Source organism: Drosophila miranda, chromosome XL, assembly GCF_003369915.1.
Source record: "Drosophila miranda strain MSH22 chromosome XL, D.miranda_PacBio2.1, whole genome shotgun sequence".
NCBI classification, from domain to species: domain Eukaryota; kingdom Metazoa; phylum Arthropoda; class Insecta; order Diptera; family Drosophilidae; genus Drosophila; species Drosophila miranda.
The window spans coordinates 18,183,344-18,200,683 of NC_046673.1; the positions used below are offsets into that span (position 1 = coordinate 18,183,344).

Consider the following 17,340-nt stretch of genomic DNA (forward strand, 5'->3'; position numbering starts at 1 on the left):
ATTGTGCGCGCCAAATATAAATTGTTTGAAGTGAGTGAGCGAAAAGAATTTAAATGCAATCCATTGGAATAAATGATCCATGTAAGTACGATTTGAGAGCGAAAATTCAAAAAACTGTGATGATCGAAAATCATATTCCTTGACTAGCTTACTAGGACCCTCAACCCTGAACACATAATATTAATTAATATTAATTTTAGGGACTCCCCTTTTTTGGAGTGTGACTAAAACAGGGTTTAAAAAAAGAAGGTCAAAGCATAAAGCGTAAGTGAGCATGAAATGTAACTTAATTGAAGCACTTGTTGCTTTTCCACCGATGGTATGGCCATATTTATACTCTATTCTCTTTAATTAAAATTCTGTTTTCCAAGCTAATTTGAAACATTAGATTGACAGGTCTTAGACCTATTCATGCATTTCATTAATGTCATATTTATATATATATATCTCGATCCCGAGATACGGAGAATGCTGCTAACGAATGAGATTTCCCTTAGCTATGCCCATCTGCAGGCGTTCAATCATTCGCATCACATTACCCTAGGCCTGAACCGCTGCCGACTAATGCTCCTCCTCGAGGCTCTCTATTTGTGTCCTTAGATTGATTTGATTTGAATTTGTTCACAGTTGCTGTGCGTGTCATTTGAAATTTGGTCTTGCAGCCCTAGTCAACGTGCTATCGACTCCACTAATTTGTATATATATTTTGTATAAATATACTATCGATAAATTGTCTTACATTTATAAACATTTTCCTACGTATGAACTACATTGATGCCATAAAAAGACGCCAGGTAGCGTGTTTATGGCGTTTCCAACGCGCCAAAGCGGAATTGTTTGAAAGTGAATTTTGAAAGCACGTTTTATGCTGAAAGTTAGCTCATACAAGCTGAAGCTGCTAACGGTAAAAAACGTAGACAATTTTTTGCGATGAAAAAAGATATTGTTGCGATGAAAATCCCTCCACCAGCGAGAATACCCCCCACCGCGAAAAAGAGAGCAGATCCTGCAAAAAGAGAGCAATATCACTTTTTCTGGTTCGAAACCGTTTTTGTCTCCTAGTCTTACATATAATAGATTCGATTTAATACTTTTACATCTATTTCCCATATTGGTTTAGATTAAATAGACCTCCGATAACTTTGGAACTTCGGCTTTGGAAACTGGCAATGGATAGATGGTCTGAGCATTGTCTGAGCTATATTTCAATTGAAATATACCGTAATTACCGTACCAATTATCCATATCTACATATCGAATTTGGTTTCTACTTATCGATGCACAAATAATATCGGTATTTTTGTGCGATAAGCGGCACTGAAAATACATTTTTACGTGCTTTTACATGAATTCTACCTTCCATATACATATGCATTTGCGACAGATGGCGCTCGAAGGAACGTTTTCTCAAATTCAAATATTTGAATTTGTGAAATAATTTAAACGGTGATATGTACTTGGAGGCAACCGCTTGCCTTGCTCCATTTTCCGACCCACTGGCATTCCACTTTCCAGAGCTGATACCGTTGAGACCATGGTCTATTGTTCGCCTCGTTCTTGTTCTCATTTTCATTCGATTTTTTACCTTTCTTTTCCAGTTTTTTTTCCTATGCTCTGCTGTTTTGGTTTTTGTTTTGTTTTGTCATTTGCCTTTGCTATCAGTTGTAGGCGTATGCAATAAAACAACAATCGGGTATTTAATTAGATACGTTTGCGTGTGACTCTTGTGGTAACGACTGATGATTAGAGGCGGGGAGAAAAACTCATTCACGCGGAAAGTGGTGCTGTTTGGTCAATGGGGTGGGGCGGGGGGATCGCATCGGATCCGAATCACATGCAATTCCGTCAACACTTTCAGGGCTAAGCGCACCCTAAATCCCCCACTCAATGCCTCAATGCCACTTGACCACAAGCGTTATCAAAATTCTATTTATCATCATTACTTTATTGAGTTCATTTCCTCTTCTATGGTTTCTTTTTTGTCACACACTGTCACACTGATTGCGTAACCTTCTCTGGAACCCCCCACCACCACCCCCACAAAAATGGCAATCTTATCGAGGCTCGGAGAAACGGAACGGAATGGATCGTGTGGGTGCGGGTACGGGTAGGGGCACCGTTAGCCAGTCGCCATGACGTTGATAAAGCGCCAGTGCGATTAGATTAACAGCAGTTGCTGGTCCGTTCTGTTCTGTTTTTTCTTATAGCCATTATCATCTAGCCCTGTTCTTCACCCGCACACACACTGGTGCAGGTTTGTATGTATTATGTTCCATCATAAATAATTTGGTCTTTTTGGCAGCGGCCAGAATATCTGATGTTGAAAAGCAGGCCCCAAACGGGGAAATATTAAATATTAGGGTGCTGATTAGACAGCTTTGGCTCTTCGTAGTCCATATTAATTGGAGCGTTTGTCCATTCCATAATTCCAGAATTTTACCGAATATAAAGGCTTTCAAAACTTTGACGCGGCTTAAGATATGGGAATTTCCATGAGGCACATTGCAAGTGGTAAAAAGATTAAAATAAGACGGATTTTCAAAATTATTCTTCCATTATAAAGAAGCTCTTGATTAGCCCTTTTTCTATGGTAGGCAGCTATTAATTTTCGAGATTTTTGCAAAAAAACCAAGTCAGTCGCAGGAGTTAAATATTGAAGTGATTGCGGCGATTGATGTGAATTTCTGATAAATGTTGGGCATTGATGGATGTTTAAAATGGATGGTTTTGTGGATATGTAGTTCAATATTTTAGAAAGTCTTTGTGGAAAAGCTTTGATCGAAAATCATCTTTCTTGTAGGAGAAAATAGTAAAGGAAGACATGACCATAAAAAAGATCGAAAAAGTGTCCATTTGCTTATTGTAATAGGTTTAGAAATTTAGAAAATAATATATGGAAATGGGTTTAAATTAGCTATTAATTATTATGTCTCGGTGGACCTTTCCATGGAAGTGTTTAGGTCTTAGACGAAAAAAAATTTGCTTCTTATCATGCGCTGGGCCTAATCTGCGTCACGTAAACTAAATTATGACGCAGGTATGGGTACGAGATATGTAGGTACCGAATTTTCTGGCATAATCACACGAGTAAATCATAAAACTTTGAAATGGCAAGAAAAAACGTTGATTATGATGGTATTTCATTTGGCCTGTAATATCAGCAGAACAGAACAGTTTTCATCATCATAAATTACAGGGTTTCTTATCGATGCTGGAAGAAACCAACCCCGTCCCGACCCCACGCCTCCTACCACGCCCCTGGCTGATTGCTTGGTAAATTGAAATAGTACGAGTACTGAGACCTTGATCAATGAATGTCACCCGATAGTGTGTACACGAATAATTACAACCAATTGAAAAACGAACAAGAAACAAGAAAAACAAAAGAAGAACAGAACACATCGTATGGAGATGCCCTAGGATTTTGGAAAGTGCTAGAAACAGAGACGACAGCGTACTTAAAGCGCTTTAACCTTCAGGACTTGATTCACAAGAAAAGAAGGTCGGGTAGGAGGGCTGGGCTGCCGCCCAGTGATGGAGAGAGAGAGAGCGGTCGAGAGACATGCAGCATGCCGGTAAAAGGACAAAAAGCACATGTGAAATATTGCACGTGCAGCGGTAGAGATAGCGAGAGCATGCGTAGCGCAGGCGTCGTCGAAACTTCCCCTAAATTTGCCGAGAGATGACTATTTTGCGGCGAATTGTGGGAGAGCAAAGAACTACCACCAGAGCGCACCACACCTCAACCTCAACCACAGCCTCAGCCACAATGCACCAATCCACCACCCCCTTTCCATGCCCACACATACGCACAACAGATGCAAGAGAGCTGCTGCTCTCATCTCAAAAGAGAGAGAGAGACGAAGAGTAATTGCGAAATAAAAACAGCTGCAGTTGATGTTAATGATAAGCATACATAAATACATATCCACAAATATGTACATATACGTATGTACATGTATGCATTTGTGTCAGTGTGTGCATAAATTAAACGTTTGAACTCTGACCCCTCTGCCCTGGCACCGCCGTTGGGGTTAAGGCTAATTGAGTGCACCCTAACAGTGCCCTTACGGGCGGGCCTTCCATGTTAATAAGCAGAAACTGGAAAAGCTACAGGCGCTGGAAAACTTTATTTGGAAAATACCGTTAGCTTTTCCACAGCGCCAACACTTTATTTAGAGAATTGGAAAGGTAAATTTGATAAATGTGTTCCAGCTGGAAAATACCAGAACATTTTGTAAAATAGCGGCTTTGACTTGAGATCATTTACATAATCATATGAATCTCTCATCTAAATCCCTGTTACTTGAGTCAATGCTGTAAATATGTACATAACAGCTTCTGCGCTTTGCCGTTATTCTTAACGTTTTCGGGTTGGACGCAGACGAGTTTAGTTTTCACTTTTTTTGTGTGTGCTTCCCCGAGAACAGAGCAGGGCGGAACGAGCCGATCGATAGAGATGTCAGAGGGAAATTGACTGGGCTGGGCCTAGGCGAGTGCGACCTACATACATACATCCATATGTATGTACATATGTATATATGTATATACCATGTATGCTATGTAAAGCGAGTGGAAGGTTCTTTCCGGTTAAGCGGATAAGCTAAAGCAAAGCTTGGCCTCCAGCCGTTGTCTCTCTATGTACACATATGTATGTACATATGCATTGATATATGCAACTAGAATCGATCACTGGTGGTTGGGGGAAGCGGTACATAGCATAGGCTATTCCCCAGAGAGAATGAGAGACAGAGTTAGCGGGAGAGAGAGAGATTTTTTTGGTGTGTCTGATGCGTATAACCATATTTGGCATTGCATTTGTTCGACTGCAGTTGCCTCTCCCTCTTGCGCTGTGTGCCGCTGCACAATGGAGAGAATCGGAAAGAGAACGGCAGGCATGGCCGAGTAGAACGAGAGCCGAAGACAACGCCGGCGAGAGAGCGTGCGAGTGGGCGCATGAGCATAAGCTAAGCTTGCAGTATAGCATAGGCGCTCTCTCCCCACACTCCCTCTTTTGCTCATTGTTCAACGCTTATGCATGCACATGCAGGCAGGCAGGCAGGCAGACCGGAAAAGACCAGAGAGTGTAAGAGAGAGAGAGAGGAAGACAAGAATGAAATAATAAAAATAAATTTGAACTTGAACTTCCCGCAACCCCGTCTCGGGTGCGTTGCGTGTGAGCGTTTACCGAGTATGCGTGTTCGTGTGTGTGGCTTGGTGCTCATGTAGAGTCGACGCCCCCGCCCAAAAAAAAAAAGCCGGCGCAAATATATGTATATAATACATGCATATGTATGTGTATTTTATATCCCTCTCAGTCCATCCTTTTGCTGCTGCTGCTTCTTTTTGTATACCCTTGCAGAGGGCATTTGAAACCAGAGGGTGATTTTGACCACATGTTCAAAAAGCCGAGAGGGAAGCAGTTTGTACCGAAGTCGATATGGTCATGTCCTATGTACATACCTATGGCTGCATATGTATGTGTAGAATCGATCTGCATGGGTAACAAAAGCTTCGGCTTGGGTCTGGCTCAAAGCCCGCCTTTCTTTGGCTTTGGGTTGACCATTTTTGAACGGTTATTGTTGCCTGTCTACCTGCTGCTGGCGTCCACTCTCCTCTCCGTCTCCCTCGTTGCCTTCCAGTCCATCATCTTCTTCGTTGCCATCGTCTTCTGGATGCGCTTTGAATATTAACAACCATTTCGATCGCTGCAAATGTAATCATTATTTGATTCATTTTCAGCTTCATTTGGAAGGCGACAGACACTGGTTGCTGGTTTTCCCTTTTCCTTTTTATCATTTTTATTTTTATTTCTTTCCCTCATCCACCATCCTGCTGTGATCGGCATTCATAATGTGGGTCCGGTCCGTTTCCGCAGCGACGACTGATCAAGTGGTGGGTCTGTATCTGCATATGTTTGGCTCTTTATCTGCGTGTGTGTGTGTGTGTTTGTGTGTCTCTGTAACTGTGTGTGTGTGTGGGTGCATATGGAGATCAAATTCTGCTGACAATGGAACTTCCTCTGTCTGCATGGTATGTATGCATATCTATATATTTTATGATCCACTTCAAGTATCTCTTGGGCGGACATCTTTCTCCACCGCTGTAAATGGCTGATGATAACATTACAAGCCATTCAAATACCAAAACTCTTGGCTTATCATGAACTTATCATTGTTAAAATGATCGTAATTATCAGTTAGATAGGAACCCTCCCCATTTCGTGCTGAATGCCACGATTGTTCATAAATATCGTTCATTCCAACATTTGATGCCGCCAAATTTGGGAATTTTTGACTCTAAAACAACATAAACTGTAGAACTGTAGGTGATCTAATCCGTCTCATGGGAAACCGTCTCTTTACAGTGGGGAATGTGGTGATACGTACCATATATGAGTACATTTTTCTATGATAACCTTGTGTGCGTGCCCGCTGATAAGTTGGGGCCGGGACTGAAAACCCCACAAGAATCCGATACGTGTGTAATCACAACAGTTTTGCCTTGATACGAAAACACCTGACTCTGTCTCTATCGGCTTACACACACACACACACACACACACAGAGACACCCGCAAACACCTGGGACGCCATTGAGGCAGTGGGATATCGGTATCGGTAAATCGGAATTTTAAAGCTTTTTAAGGCATTCGTTTCGATGGGAATGACTCATGACTCACCCTTGCCCCTGCCTTGCCCCAAAAAAAAACAAAACTGCACTGCGAATTTCTATCCTTTTTTCCACAATTTTTGTGTCTGTGTGTTTTTTTTTTGTGGGATTCATTGTTTCGTATGTTCTTGGGGCTTGTCGACGGAAGCGACAGCCACGCCCTTTTCTGGAACTGTCATAAATTAACACCCAACCCTCCCATGGTGGGGACGGACGGCAGACGGGGCGACGAGGGCGTCGTCTTAAAGGCATCTCTGAGTGCATTTTTACTTAAAGAGTTTTATGTATCTCCAAAGACTGGGCGGTACTTGACTTTATCGAAGAAACGATGGATGGATGGAAGGCCTCTTGAGTTCTGTTATTTCAGGCGTTCTCATACATCATACATTTCAAAAAAACATGAATACATTAAAACCAAAAAATATATAGACATACATATGTCTGTAATCCAGGGTTAATGAGGGGTTAAAAAGAACCCATCAATCCAAGCAATTGAGTGCTTACAAAATAATTATTTATGAATGCTAACAAGAAAACTGATCTTAGACGGCTTCTCATTCACATAATTCCATTTAAACAAACACAATCATTCGATTGCACAAGTCGTTTTTCCGTATACTCGTAAACAATTCCAGTCCCTGAAGATTGTATTCGTTTAGCTCTACCCCTAAAGTGGCCCTTTTAAAGACTTAAGGAGGTAGTCAAGATATCTGAAAAACCCAGCAATACGTCGGGAATGTATGCACTTACAGGTCTTGGTAATTCATTGGTAACTCTCTCCCAGAGTGGCTTGGCAGCAAAGTATGGCTTACAAAATAGAGCGCACCATCTCTACCTCTCTGCTTATTTAGACTCGTACTCGTAAAGGAGGTACTCCAGGTCACCTTTCTACCATCCCACCTAGGACTATCCTCGGCAGATATATGTATGTCTTTTTAAAAGATATGGACTCCTTGGTAGGGAAAGGCTTCTTCTGTTATCGGCAGCGTAAATTTTGAATGCAACCGGAAGAAGGGCCCCTAGAATGTTTGCAACAATGAGTGGGTACATTGCGGGCATTTCCACCGATAAAATTGGGAGATTCTGCCCTGGCCTCAGAGCCGAAAACTGATTAGTCCATCCAACCACCATAATCATCAGCATTGCCAACAGCTGAGGGTTCTCGGGGTTTCCACATTTCAGATTCGGTTGCATGTTGGCCCAGGACAGCGCCAGCGTGCACCCACCCCCGACTGGTGGTGGGTACGGCGGGGGTCTGGTCTGGTCTGGTGTTCGCCCTCAAGATTGAGCCGCAGGCGTCCCTCAATTTGGCAATCGCAGTCCCATAAACAGATATCCCTCGCAATCCCATCCCCTGGCATTATCCACACCCCCCTATTGCCGTTGCCATTCCCTTTCCCAATTCCCATTTGGGGTGGTAATTGTAACGGCCCAGAGTCACCCCTATACTGGCAATATACCCTATAACCCGAACGGGTGAATCATTTTACTGCCGTGTGCTTATTTTCTTTTTCATTTTGCCAAAAATTTCGCAGAAAAGCAGGGAAGTGGAAACGGGGCACGTGTCGCTTTCACAAATTTGTTGGGAAAAATTTTCCCAAAAACCGAAAAGTTTGGAGAGTGTACTATGAGTCATGCGCATGAATTTTTTTTTGTATTTCAAAAACGGTTTTAAGATGAATGCATTCAAGCAAATTGCATACCACTTTTGGTTTTTCTTTTGGACTTTTTTCCCTAGAAATGGAAATGCAATTCGTTGCGGTCTGTTTCCGCAGTCCAAAAAGCGTGCAAGGCGATGCTTAAGAGGCTAAGAGACTCATACTAAGAGTAGTAGGTGTCTTGGTCTCTGTACTCTTACTCTTTAAGAGCGGGGTTTCTCAAGTTGGGGGGAAGACCTCTTCAACAGATCTACAGTTCCCAATGAAATTCCCTATGAATATCCCAACATTTTTCTACGGGTGTTTCCCAAACTCGTTAGTAACAATGATTTCATTGATGATTCACCAATTATTAGGAATCCCTGTTCGCTTATGAATCAAAACTAACACAACTGTAGATCTTTTCTTCCATAAGATCTGAAACTTCTTCAGAAATTAGATGTTCTCTTCCTCCTTCCTTGCCTCGAAGTAGATAACCCTCTGGATGGATTTATTAAGATCAAGAAATGTACAATTGTATCTTTACAAGTACATATAAATACGTATGTATATAGGATGACATAGATCGTGTCCGTTACTCTTGCAACAAACCCGGTTAACACACACATGCAAATGTTGGATGGGAAAATAGATGCGGGTAAGTGGGGTATTGTTTCAGGTCAGGCTGCAGCATCGTAAGAAAGCTGAGCTTCACATGCAACAAAAGAGGCAAAAAACTGCTCCCTGCTTTAAATCAGATCTCTAGGCAATCTTCTTATTGATTTTCGTCTTAGTTTTTCCAAGATCTCAGTGGACATGTCCAGAGTACCTAGCGGGGTTCCGAAATCGATGCCCATCTCTGGATTATATTCTTCCACTAAGTATTCCCCCATTTCTCTGTGCCTCGTATCGGTAGCCCTGACTTTCTGTGAGGTATCGAACGGTATTAAAATTTACTTTCGCAAAAATTTGACTAATAATTGAACACTAAAAAAAAAATAAAAATCCATATAAAAACGTTTATTGTTGCTGCATTTCATTGTTGTCATTGGGTTCACTGAAATTCTGATTAGCCAGTGAAAGTCTTTCCTCCATTTCGTTGACTCTTTTTTCGCCTGAAACCGTTAACCATTTTTGGCTTGATCTCTGGCATTGTCTAGTTTTGTATGCGGACAGCACTGTCGCTTACGTTTTGCACTGGAGATCGCTGGATAACGGACAACGGTCTGCGATTGGAATGAATGGAGGTTACCTAATACTCGTGGAGTGGAAATGGAGCAAGGGAAGGCCAGGTAAGCGATGAAAGAAAGGCCACAGATTATGCACTGGCGACTCTCTTGAGCGGGGCACTCTCCAAGCCATCCAGATCTATGCAGCTGCTCAGATCCATCACAAAAATTCATCCGAAAAGTGTTCGTTTTCCATCATCGAATGGACCATAAGTATCCATCCAATAGATATATCCGTACTGTATCTTAGGGGGAACTTTTTCGCTGTACATATGGTACATATGGTGGTCACATATGGAACCAAACAGAAAACAAAAAGGTCAACCACAAATTTTCGTGACTAAATTTGGTGAAATATACTCCGTATATACTCCGCATGTACATCTGTTGACAATATGTCAGTCAGTCAGTGTTGTTTTTGGCTAGTTTCCTGAGATATGTATGTACAATGTGTAGTAAAACGGCGGATGCAACGCCTTTTACAGTCCGATACACACGCACACGCACTCACACAGCAGTATCCCTAAAGCTCTGACTTTTGGAGGCGGAGGTTACGCCTACGATCAGGTATCAACAATATATGGGCAACATTTTGAGTTTCCGCTTTTTACGATACCCTGTACGGGAGGTACATTTACTTTGACAGAATGGCTGCAACGCAGAGATCAAGTAATATCCGACTTTATAGTGTAGGGTATAGCAGTTATCGATCGATCTGCTTTGCATTAAGAAAATATGTCCTGTGATAGAAACGATGGATCTGCAAAGGGTATCGAAAGCTTCGGCCCCGAAGCTGGGCTTCCTCTCTTGTTTCGAAAATCGAAAAATAGTTTTGTTACATTTTGTCCATAAACAACAATCACTCGCACACAACACACACACACACACATGATGCCATTGCATGTACATTTTTGGTACAAAAGCCGATAAAGGCTTCTCAATCAGCGCTCTCTCTCTCTCTCACTCTGGCATACGCATTCGAATTTCGTTCCATTCGAAAAGCCAACGGCCAAAAACGGGCAGCGATGTCGTCGTCATCGTTGACGTCGCAGCCAGCGCAAGCAGCGACAGCTCAATGTCAATGGCTCTTCCAAGCTTTTGCTTAAACGAATGTGTGTGAGAGTGTTCGTGCGTGAGAGTGTGTGTGTGCGGGAGCGAACCCGAAAATAACAACCAAAAACAAATAAATTATACAAAAATTAAATAAAAAATGCCAAAAACGTTGACTCTTTGGGATTTTGTTGCTTTTTGCTTGTTTCTTTGGTTCATTTCTTTATTTATTTTTTTTCTTCGGTTATTGGACAATTTTTTTATTGGTTTTTTAAATTTGAGACCCTTTTCTGTATACAGTCTCTCCCTATTGTCTGCGTACAAATACTCCTTGCTCATGATTTTCGCAAATAAACAAACGCATATAACACTTCGTAACTTCGAAAATCCTCTGATTTGTATATCATTTTAATGGGTATTGAGATATGGCCTTTTATGAGATAGTACCCCTTAGACTATATGTACGTATCCTTTGAGAATTTCAATGTACATCTGTATTTACTTGCGAAAGTGAAAAGTCCACACAAATAGTGTCATATTCACCCATTGACCGAATATTTCTAACATCATTCCGTTAACAAATGAATGTTTGATGTTCGTGTGTAGGGAAGAAGCGTACAACTTTCATTGACAACCAAAGAGCAACAAGTATCATAGATTTGTATACCCTCGTCGTGGCAATTCTCATTTTAAGGTGTTTCTTTCAAAACAAAATGATTAAAACGAAAGTTTTTTAAATATTTATTTATGTATGTAACTCTGTCCAATATGAACAAAATCTGATCACCAGAAAATAGGTATCGTAGATTATAGTATTTCTCATAGAACTGATCGATTTTAGAGGGTATCACAAGCACGGCCCCTGAAGTCAGACTTCTTTTCCTCGGTTTTTGTTCACTTCTTTCAATGTCTGCCTCTATATTCAGGCAGAGCACCGTTTTTTTTTCATTCTGGTACCGGTGCTTTTGACTATTCGGAATAGATCTATGCACTCTGCAGGCTAGTTGAATAGGTACATATGTATTTACAAAAAATGCTCATACATACACATCTTGAAACTTAGGCAATTATGAGGCTTAAGCAAAATATACCTTCTACAAGGCCTCGCAAGGGCATAACAAAAACACCCATTTCTCTATTTGTTCCTATGGCGCGGTCCATAGGTGTCACAGACTTAATTTATTTTTTTTCGCAGCCAGCAGCTTCCGTTGCTGGGAAACAAGTTCGTTCTCGTTTTGCGGTCGCTAGCACCAACGCTGCTCCCGCTCGCTGCTTTGGGGTCGCGGCTCAAGCTCTGCTGATGGTGGCTGCTGCTGGCCGTTGTTTTTGGAGCGCGGCTCAAGCTCTGCTTCTGTTTTCTCATTTCTTTCCCATTGCCTTTCTATCTCAGCAATTTTAAACGTAACTGGCGCTGCTGCTGCTGTTGGTGCTGACTCCGACTTCCACTGCGACTTGTTCTTCTGCTGGAGTTCGTTCTCTCGCCCAAGCAACGGTTTCTGGTGCTGCTGCTGATAATGATGATCAAGCACTAGCAGCATCTCGCTCGCACTTGTTTGTGGTGCGCTAAACGGGTCTCCCCATCTCAATTATTTATAATTTTTTCGTCAGTTTGGTTTATATATTTTTGTTGTTTACCGTTCAACTCGTTTAGCTTTTTCTATTGTTAAGCAAAAAATAAATAAAAAATGCGGCTCAACGTTTGTGTATTTTAGATGACGCCGTTTGTGTTTCTCTGGTATTTTGTTTGCTTGTTTGCTCGTAGTAATTTTTTACTGTGGTATTTTGTTGTACATTACGTTTCCAGTCGATGATTCATCTGAAAAACATGGAATTGAAACTGAGCTGGCCGGACGCTCTGTCTCGCTCCCACACCGCACTGTCGAGTCATGTCGACCCTCAGGCTTGGCGCTCTCTTTAACCCTGCGTCTAACGCAGTGTGTGTGTGTGCATTTGTGTGGGCTGCACTCGGAGTCGTGTGAATAATGAGTCATCATTGACCCATGGGGCTCAAGTTATCACTCGATTCCAAGATCTTCCCAAAAATCTTTCGATCTATACTTGATTCTGACTCACATTGGTGGAGTCTTATCGACACTACACACGCATACAGCTCGTATTTATTTTCGGATTCAATAATCCTTATCTGAAATTGGAATAATCACACTTACATACATATCAAGTATATACATATTTCATTATAATTTATAGACTGTTGGGCAACAGTAATGTCCATAACTGTATTTATGGACCTGATAAGAGGACAGGGCGCCAACGATATTACTTTCCAATCAGCCAAGTGGAAAGAAAATGAAGCAATGAGGAAGCTGGCTGAAGATAATGGTACGCGGTTTTTGATAGAACCAAGTCAAGGGATATTGGAAAACGATAGCTGAAACGCTCTGTTTAATTCTCTTTTGAGTCAAAGGACCAAAGGATGTTATGACCATATAGGAAACCTATCCATCTATCATTCGAGACTTAGCTCCGAATAAAAGGATTCCAAAGCTCATTAAAACTGAGAGTTTGATCTATACGACTGGAGCTGGACCTTGAAATGAATTCTTTGAGCGAACTTTATGTAATTTTCACACTCTTAAATGCCTCGCCCTCCCACATGCGGGCTGGCTATCGCATTGTCACAATCTCTGGCCTAAAGTACTTTCTCCAGCATTATGTGGAGAACCCATCCCATCCCGAACCGCACCGTTTTCGGGAGGCCTCACGCAATGCTTTCCGCTTTGTACCCGGTGAAATCTGGATATGTCTGGGAGTATCTCTGTCCCCGAATCTGGGTGTGTCCTGGCCCGCTTCTGTTGCACGCTGCCACTGGTCCAACCCCACCCGTACACACACCCAGAAATGTGCGCCTGCTCACGTGTGTGCGCTTTTCAATTTGTGTAATTACGGGCGACGGCACCGGGCATGAAAATGCTGCAAGAAATGGCATCTTTATTTGAATTTTCCATTGTCTGTCCGTTTAATTGACGTGGCTCACACGCAGGGACAGTGACAGGGGGAGAGACCCAGCTGATGGCAACCGACCGCAACGGGCCAACCCTGCGAAAATGGAATCACAGAAAAAAGAGCTCGACCGTGGGGTACCTGGTACTAACCCAAGAAAGAACTGTGGCATTGGAAACACCTTCTCATAATGACAGTAAAACAATTGGCAACAAAAGAACTCGAGTATGGAATAGAAACGAATTACTCTTATTGGTCTTTCGCGAATAAAATATACCCATGCACCCTACGAGGTAACGGGCATACAAACACTAAACATCATCACCACCCCCGTCATCACCTGGAATGGAGTGGAATGGTAATGGTAATGGGAACAGGAATAGGGCGTGTGTGTGTTAGTCTGTAGGCGCACTTATTCTCTCGCATATGTTGCATGCTTAGGTACTGTATGTATTCCCAATGAAACACAGACTCACACAGATATACATACATAGGCATACTTACATATATAGAAATTATCATTAGAAACCTCTTTAAGGTTTGCAACCCACATTCTTGCGGCTAGCTCTAGCCACAGTGATGATTAGCTGGAGAGTTCTGAAGTTTAGGAGAGACACGATCGATGTCTAACCCTGGGCGTACGTACACACTGTATAATAGTTCTATCTCTCTCTCTCTCTCTCTTTTTCCCAGTTACTTCACCATGCAAATATGTTGCTATAACCTTATAAATACGGCGTGAAGCTAACAGCGACTGTGACCTACAGCATACTCTGTTGGACATCTCATTTACATAATGCATACGTATGTATATAAACACATACCAGTGGTGTAAGTACATACATATGTAAATTATTTATTGGGAGACTATGCCATGAGCAGATCATTGGCTATATTTATCGAAAAAAAAAACACAACACAATGTAATTTTTAGTCTAAAATGCAAACATTTTCTGAAAGTTAAAAAGTGTCGAATATCCAAGACAATGCTTCGTTGTTGTGCATCCACCCATTCTGCCAGCGAGGCCAAGAGCAAAGAGCTGGTCTTTCCTGCTGCTGCTGCTGTTGCTACAGTTTCAAAGACGGATTACCAGTCGCTGCTTCTGCTGCTGCTCAGTAGACCGACCGACCTCGCACTCCCACCCACGTAAAGTTTTTGCCACTTTTTGCCCACATTTCTTCCAATGCCAGCCGCAGCGCTAATCAGATGCGATGCCCAAGCCAGCAGCAGCAGCAGCAGAAGTAGTAGACATAACAACTACAACAACGCGTCTCGCCTAAGCTGGCGCCGCCATAAACAAGACAAGACGTGAAAGAAGAAAAGAAACAAGAAAAGAGCCTAGAGCCAGAGAGGAGGCGGCGGTAAAGGTGTCGGGAGAGAGCCGCAGTCTAAGCGTCTGGTCTGTTGTCTGTCTCTCACACACACATATTTTACAATTGCTGTTACACCTTACTTGCTTAAGTTAGATGCTGCTGCTGTTGCTGCTGCTCCTGTGCCCATCCCTTTCGCACCACATCAACCAAATTGAGCGCTCAATCAGTATGTGTGTGTGTGATGTCTGGCAGCCAAACTAAATGAATGACTCAATGAATTTTTGTCGCCCTGCCCAGACAACCTTTTTATTGAGCAATTTTAAAAGGGATTTCGTTGAAAAATACATCACACCCACAAATCGCTCACATTTGTTACTCATCGTTCTTATGGAAGTTTTTCATAGACTGGACATAGAATGGACAGACAAGGACAGATGTATTCCTTTCGCAAATTTTCTCTCATCACAGAATATCTGATAAGTAGAGAGAGAGACAGAGGGAAAGAGGAGAGCGCGTCAGATCGCGAAAAAAAGTTCAGTGAGAGTACTAGACAGACCAGACGAATGGGGATAGGGGACGGGCACGCACTCCGTTAACCGAACATTGGCATTGCAGTGCGCGCAGTGCGAGTGAAAGCACACGTCAAAGCAAATAAAATAATAATAATTACTAATTTTTCTTTCACTTTCCCGCAGCAGCTCCTGCCACAACACTCCCACACACACAGACACGCAATGGCGACTTTGCAGCTTCTCCTTAAAGCCATCTTGCGATCGTGGCGCATCTCCTCCAGTGCAGAAACAATGTCTGAGTAATTAACAGAGCAATTAGCAATGAAATTCGACAATTTAGCATTAACATATTCGTGCTGGTATTTATGGCATATTTATGTACATAAATATAGGCACAAAATAAAGAGCAGAAGAAATACAGTAAATATGTACATATATCGTTTTCTATCAATTTTATCCTTGACTGGAGGGCGAGTATGTGTGCGTATTTTCCAAACGTTTTTTCGCCTCGAGGGTTAAGTAAACTAACTGTCCACGGCCTTGCCTCTATGTACTTATCTCTCTCTCGCATCTGTCGACGCCAACGCACGCACGATCCACAACGAGTATGTCTACCTTCTCCGTCTCGCACTCTCGCGCTGTCTAAGCGCACGCAAACTAATTAAGACAGCAATTAATGATTATCCCTCCTCCTTCATCTCCATGGCCAATTGTGATGCAAAGCCAAAATAGCCAAAAAAAAAAAAAAAAACAAAACAAACAAAAAATGTTGAAGTGAAAATGTTTTTTGCAAACTCCAAAACCTGACCAAAAGCGGTTGCAGTAGTGGCAACCCCGGCCATGCGTGTATGTTAATGGTGCAATACAAATACGCAAGAAATGGAGAGAAAAACAATTTAATTGCGAAAAATGAACGAAAATTTTCACATTTCAATGACCTTGACAATGGCGCTTTGCTTTGGCCCAGGCCAGATACATAGATAGCATTAGCGAAGCTGCTCTCAGTTTAAGTACCGGCGAAACCAAGCAGCAGCTAATTTGTAGGTTGTAGTCAACCTCTGCTTCGTTTACACAGTACTTAACCTGAGCGAACTTTTAGGAGGAGATGGAGAGGGTAGAGCTGTAGTTGTCTCCACCGCGGGTTGATGGGCGTTTGTGCATGTGTGTCTGTGTGTAGAAAACGTGACGAGTTACGTACTTTTGGAGAAAGGTCGTTGATCACGGCTACATGTGTGTGCATAGCGGTTTCAAAGTCATCATCAACGACGCTGTTTTTGGCAATTTTAAGTATTTCTAGTTTCAATAAAAAGCCAGTTATTTATGTACATATGTAGATACATGTTGAATTGACAATAAATTATAGCCCCTCTACAGCCGAACAGCACTTTGCATTCTCCTTCATAACCCCTCAATGACAAGGTTAGCGGCCGGGGAAAATTTGTTTCCAATTCCTCGCCTAATTGAGAAATCTCACTTGCAAGATATGGATGTTGTTTTGCAGATGAGATGGTCTGCCGCCATGGTTGGAACACTTTGATGGAGATTTTCCAACCAGTTCTCCAGTTTCAATTGCTTGTGGCATTCTGGAATGATTTGTGGGTCCAGTTGCTCGACCGATTCATCGGACCGTTAGAACATGGCAATTTTCAAAGACAGCTATGTAGCTAGCTCAAGCGGCGACAAGATTGTCGCTGTCGCTGCCGCTGCTGCTATGCTACTCTCTTTCTTCGATGAACAAGAACAAAAAGAAGAACACGAACTCAAAGTCAAACCCGAACTCGAAAGAAGTTGCGAATCGAATGGAATTTAATTTTGGAATGCTGACGTCTGCGAATAAGTCCATGAGAATCAACTCCGATTTCGGTATTTACCTTGGAAAACTGCTATGCAATTTGGTGATTTGTTTCAGTTGTTTTAATGGAATTGTTGCAACGATTTTAATTTCTTCCAAAAAACAAAAAAACCA

At 42.1% G+C, this 17,340-nt stretch overlaps 1 long non-coding RNA gene across 3 annotated transcripts; it reads left to right on the plus strand.

Annotated features, from left to right (window-relative positions):
- Window positions 1–2,163: 2,163 nt before the first annotated feature.
- Window positions 2,164–15,805, plus strand: LOC117192798. 3 transcript variants are annotated; one of them, XR_004474447.1, is made up of 4 exons: window positions 2,164–2,254; window positions 9,469–9,600; window positions 14,242–14,379; window positions 15,558–15,805. It is a non-coding gene; the product is annotated as an uncharacterized LOC117192798 (long non-coding RNA). The 3 variants fall into 3 exon arrangements; XR_004474451.1 differs by having other exon boundaries at window positions 15,561–15,805; XR_004474449.1 differs by having other exon boundaries at window positions 14,242–14,352.
- The last annotated feature ends 1,535 nt before the right edge of the window (window positions 15,806–17,340 follow it).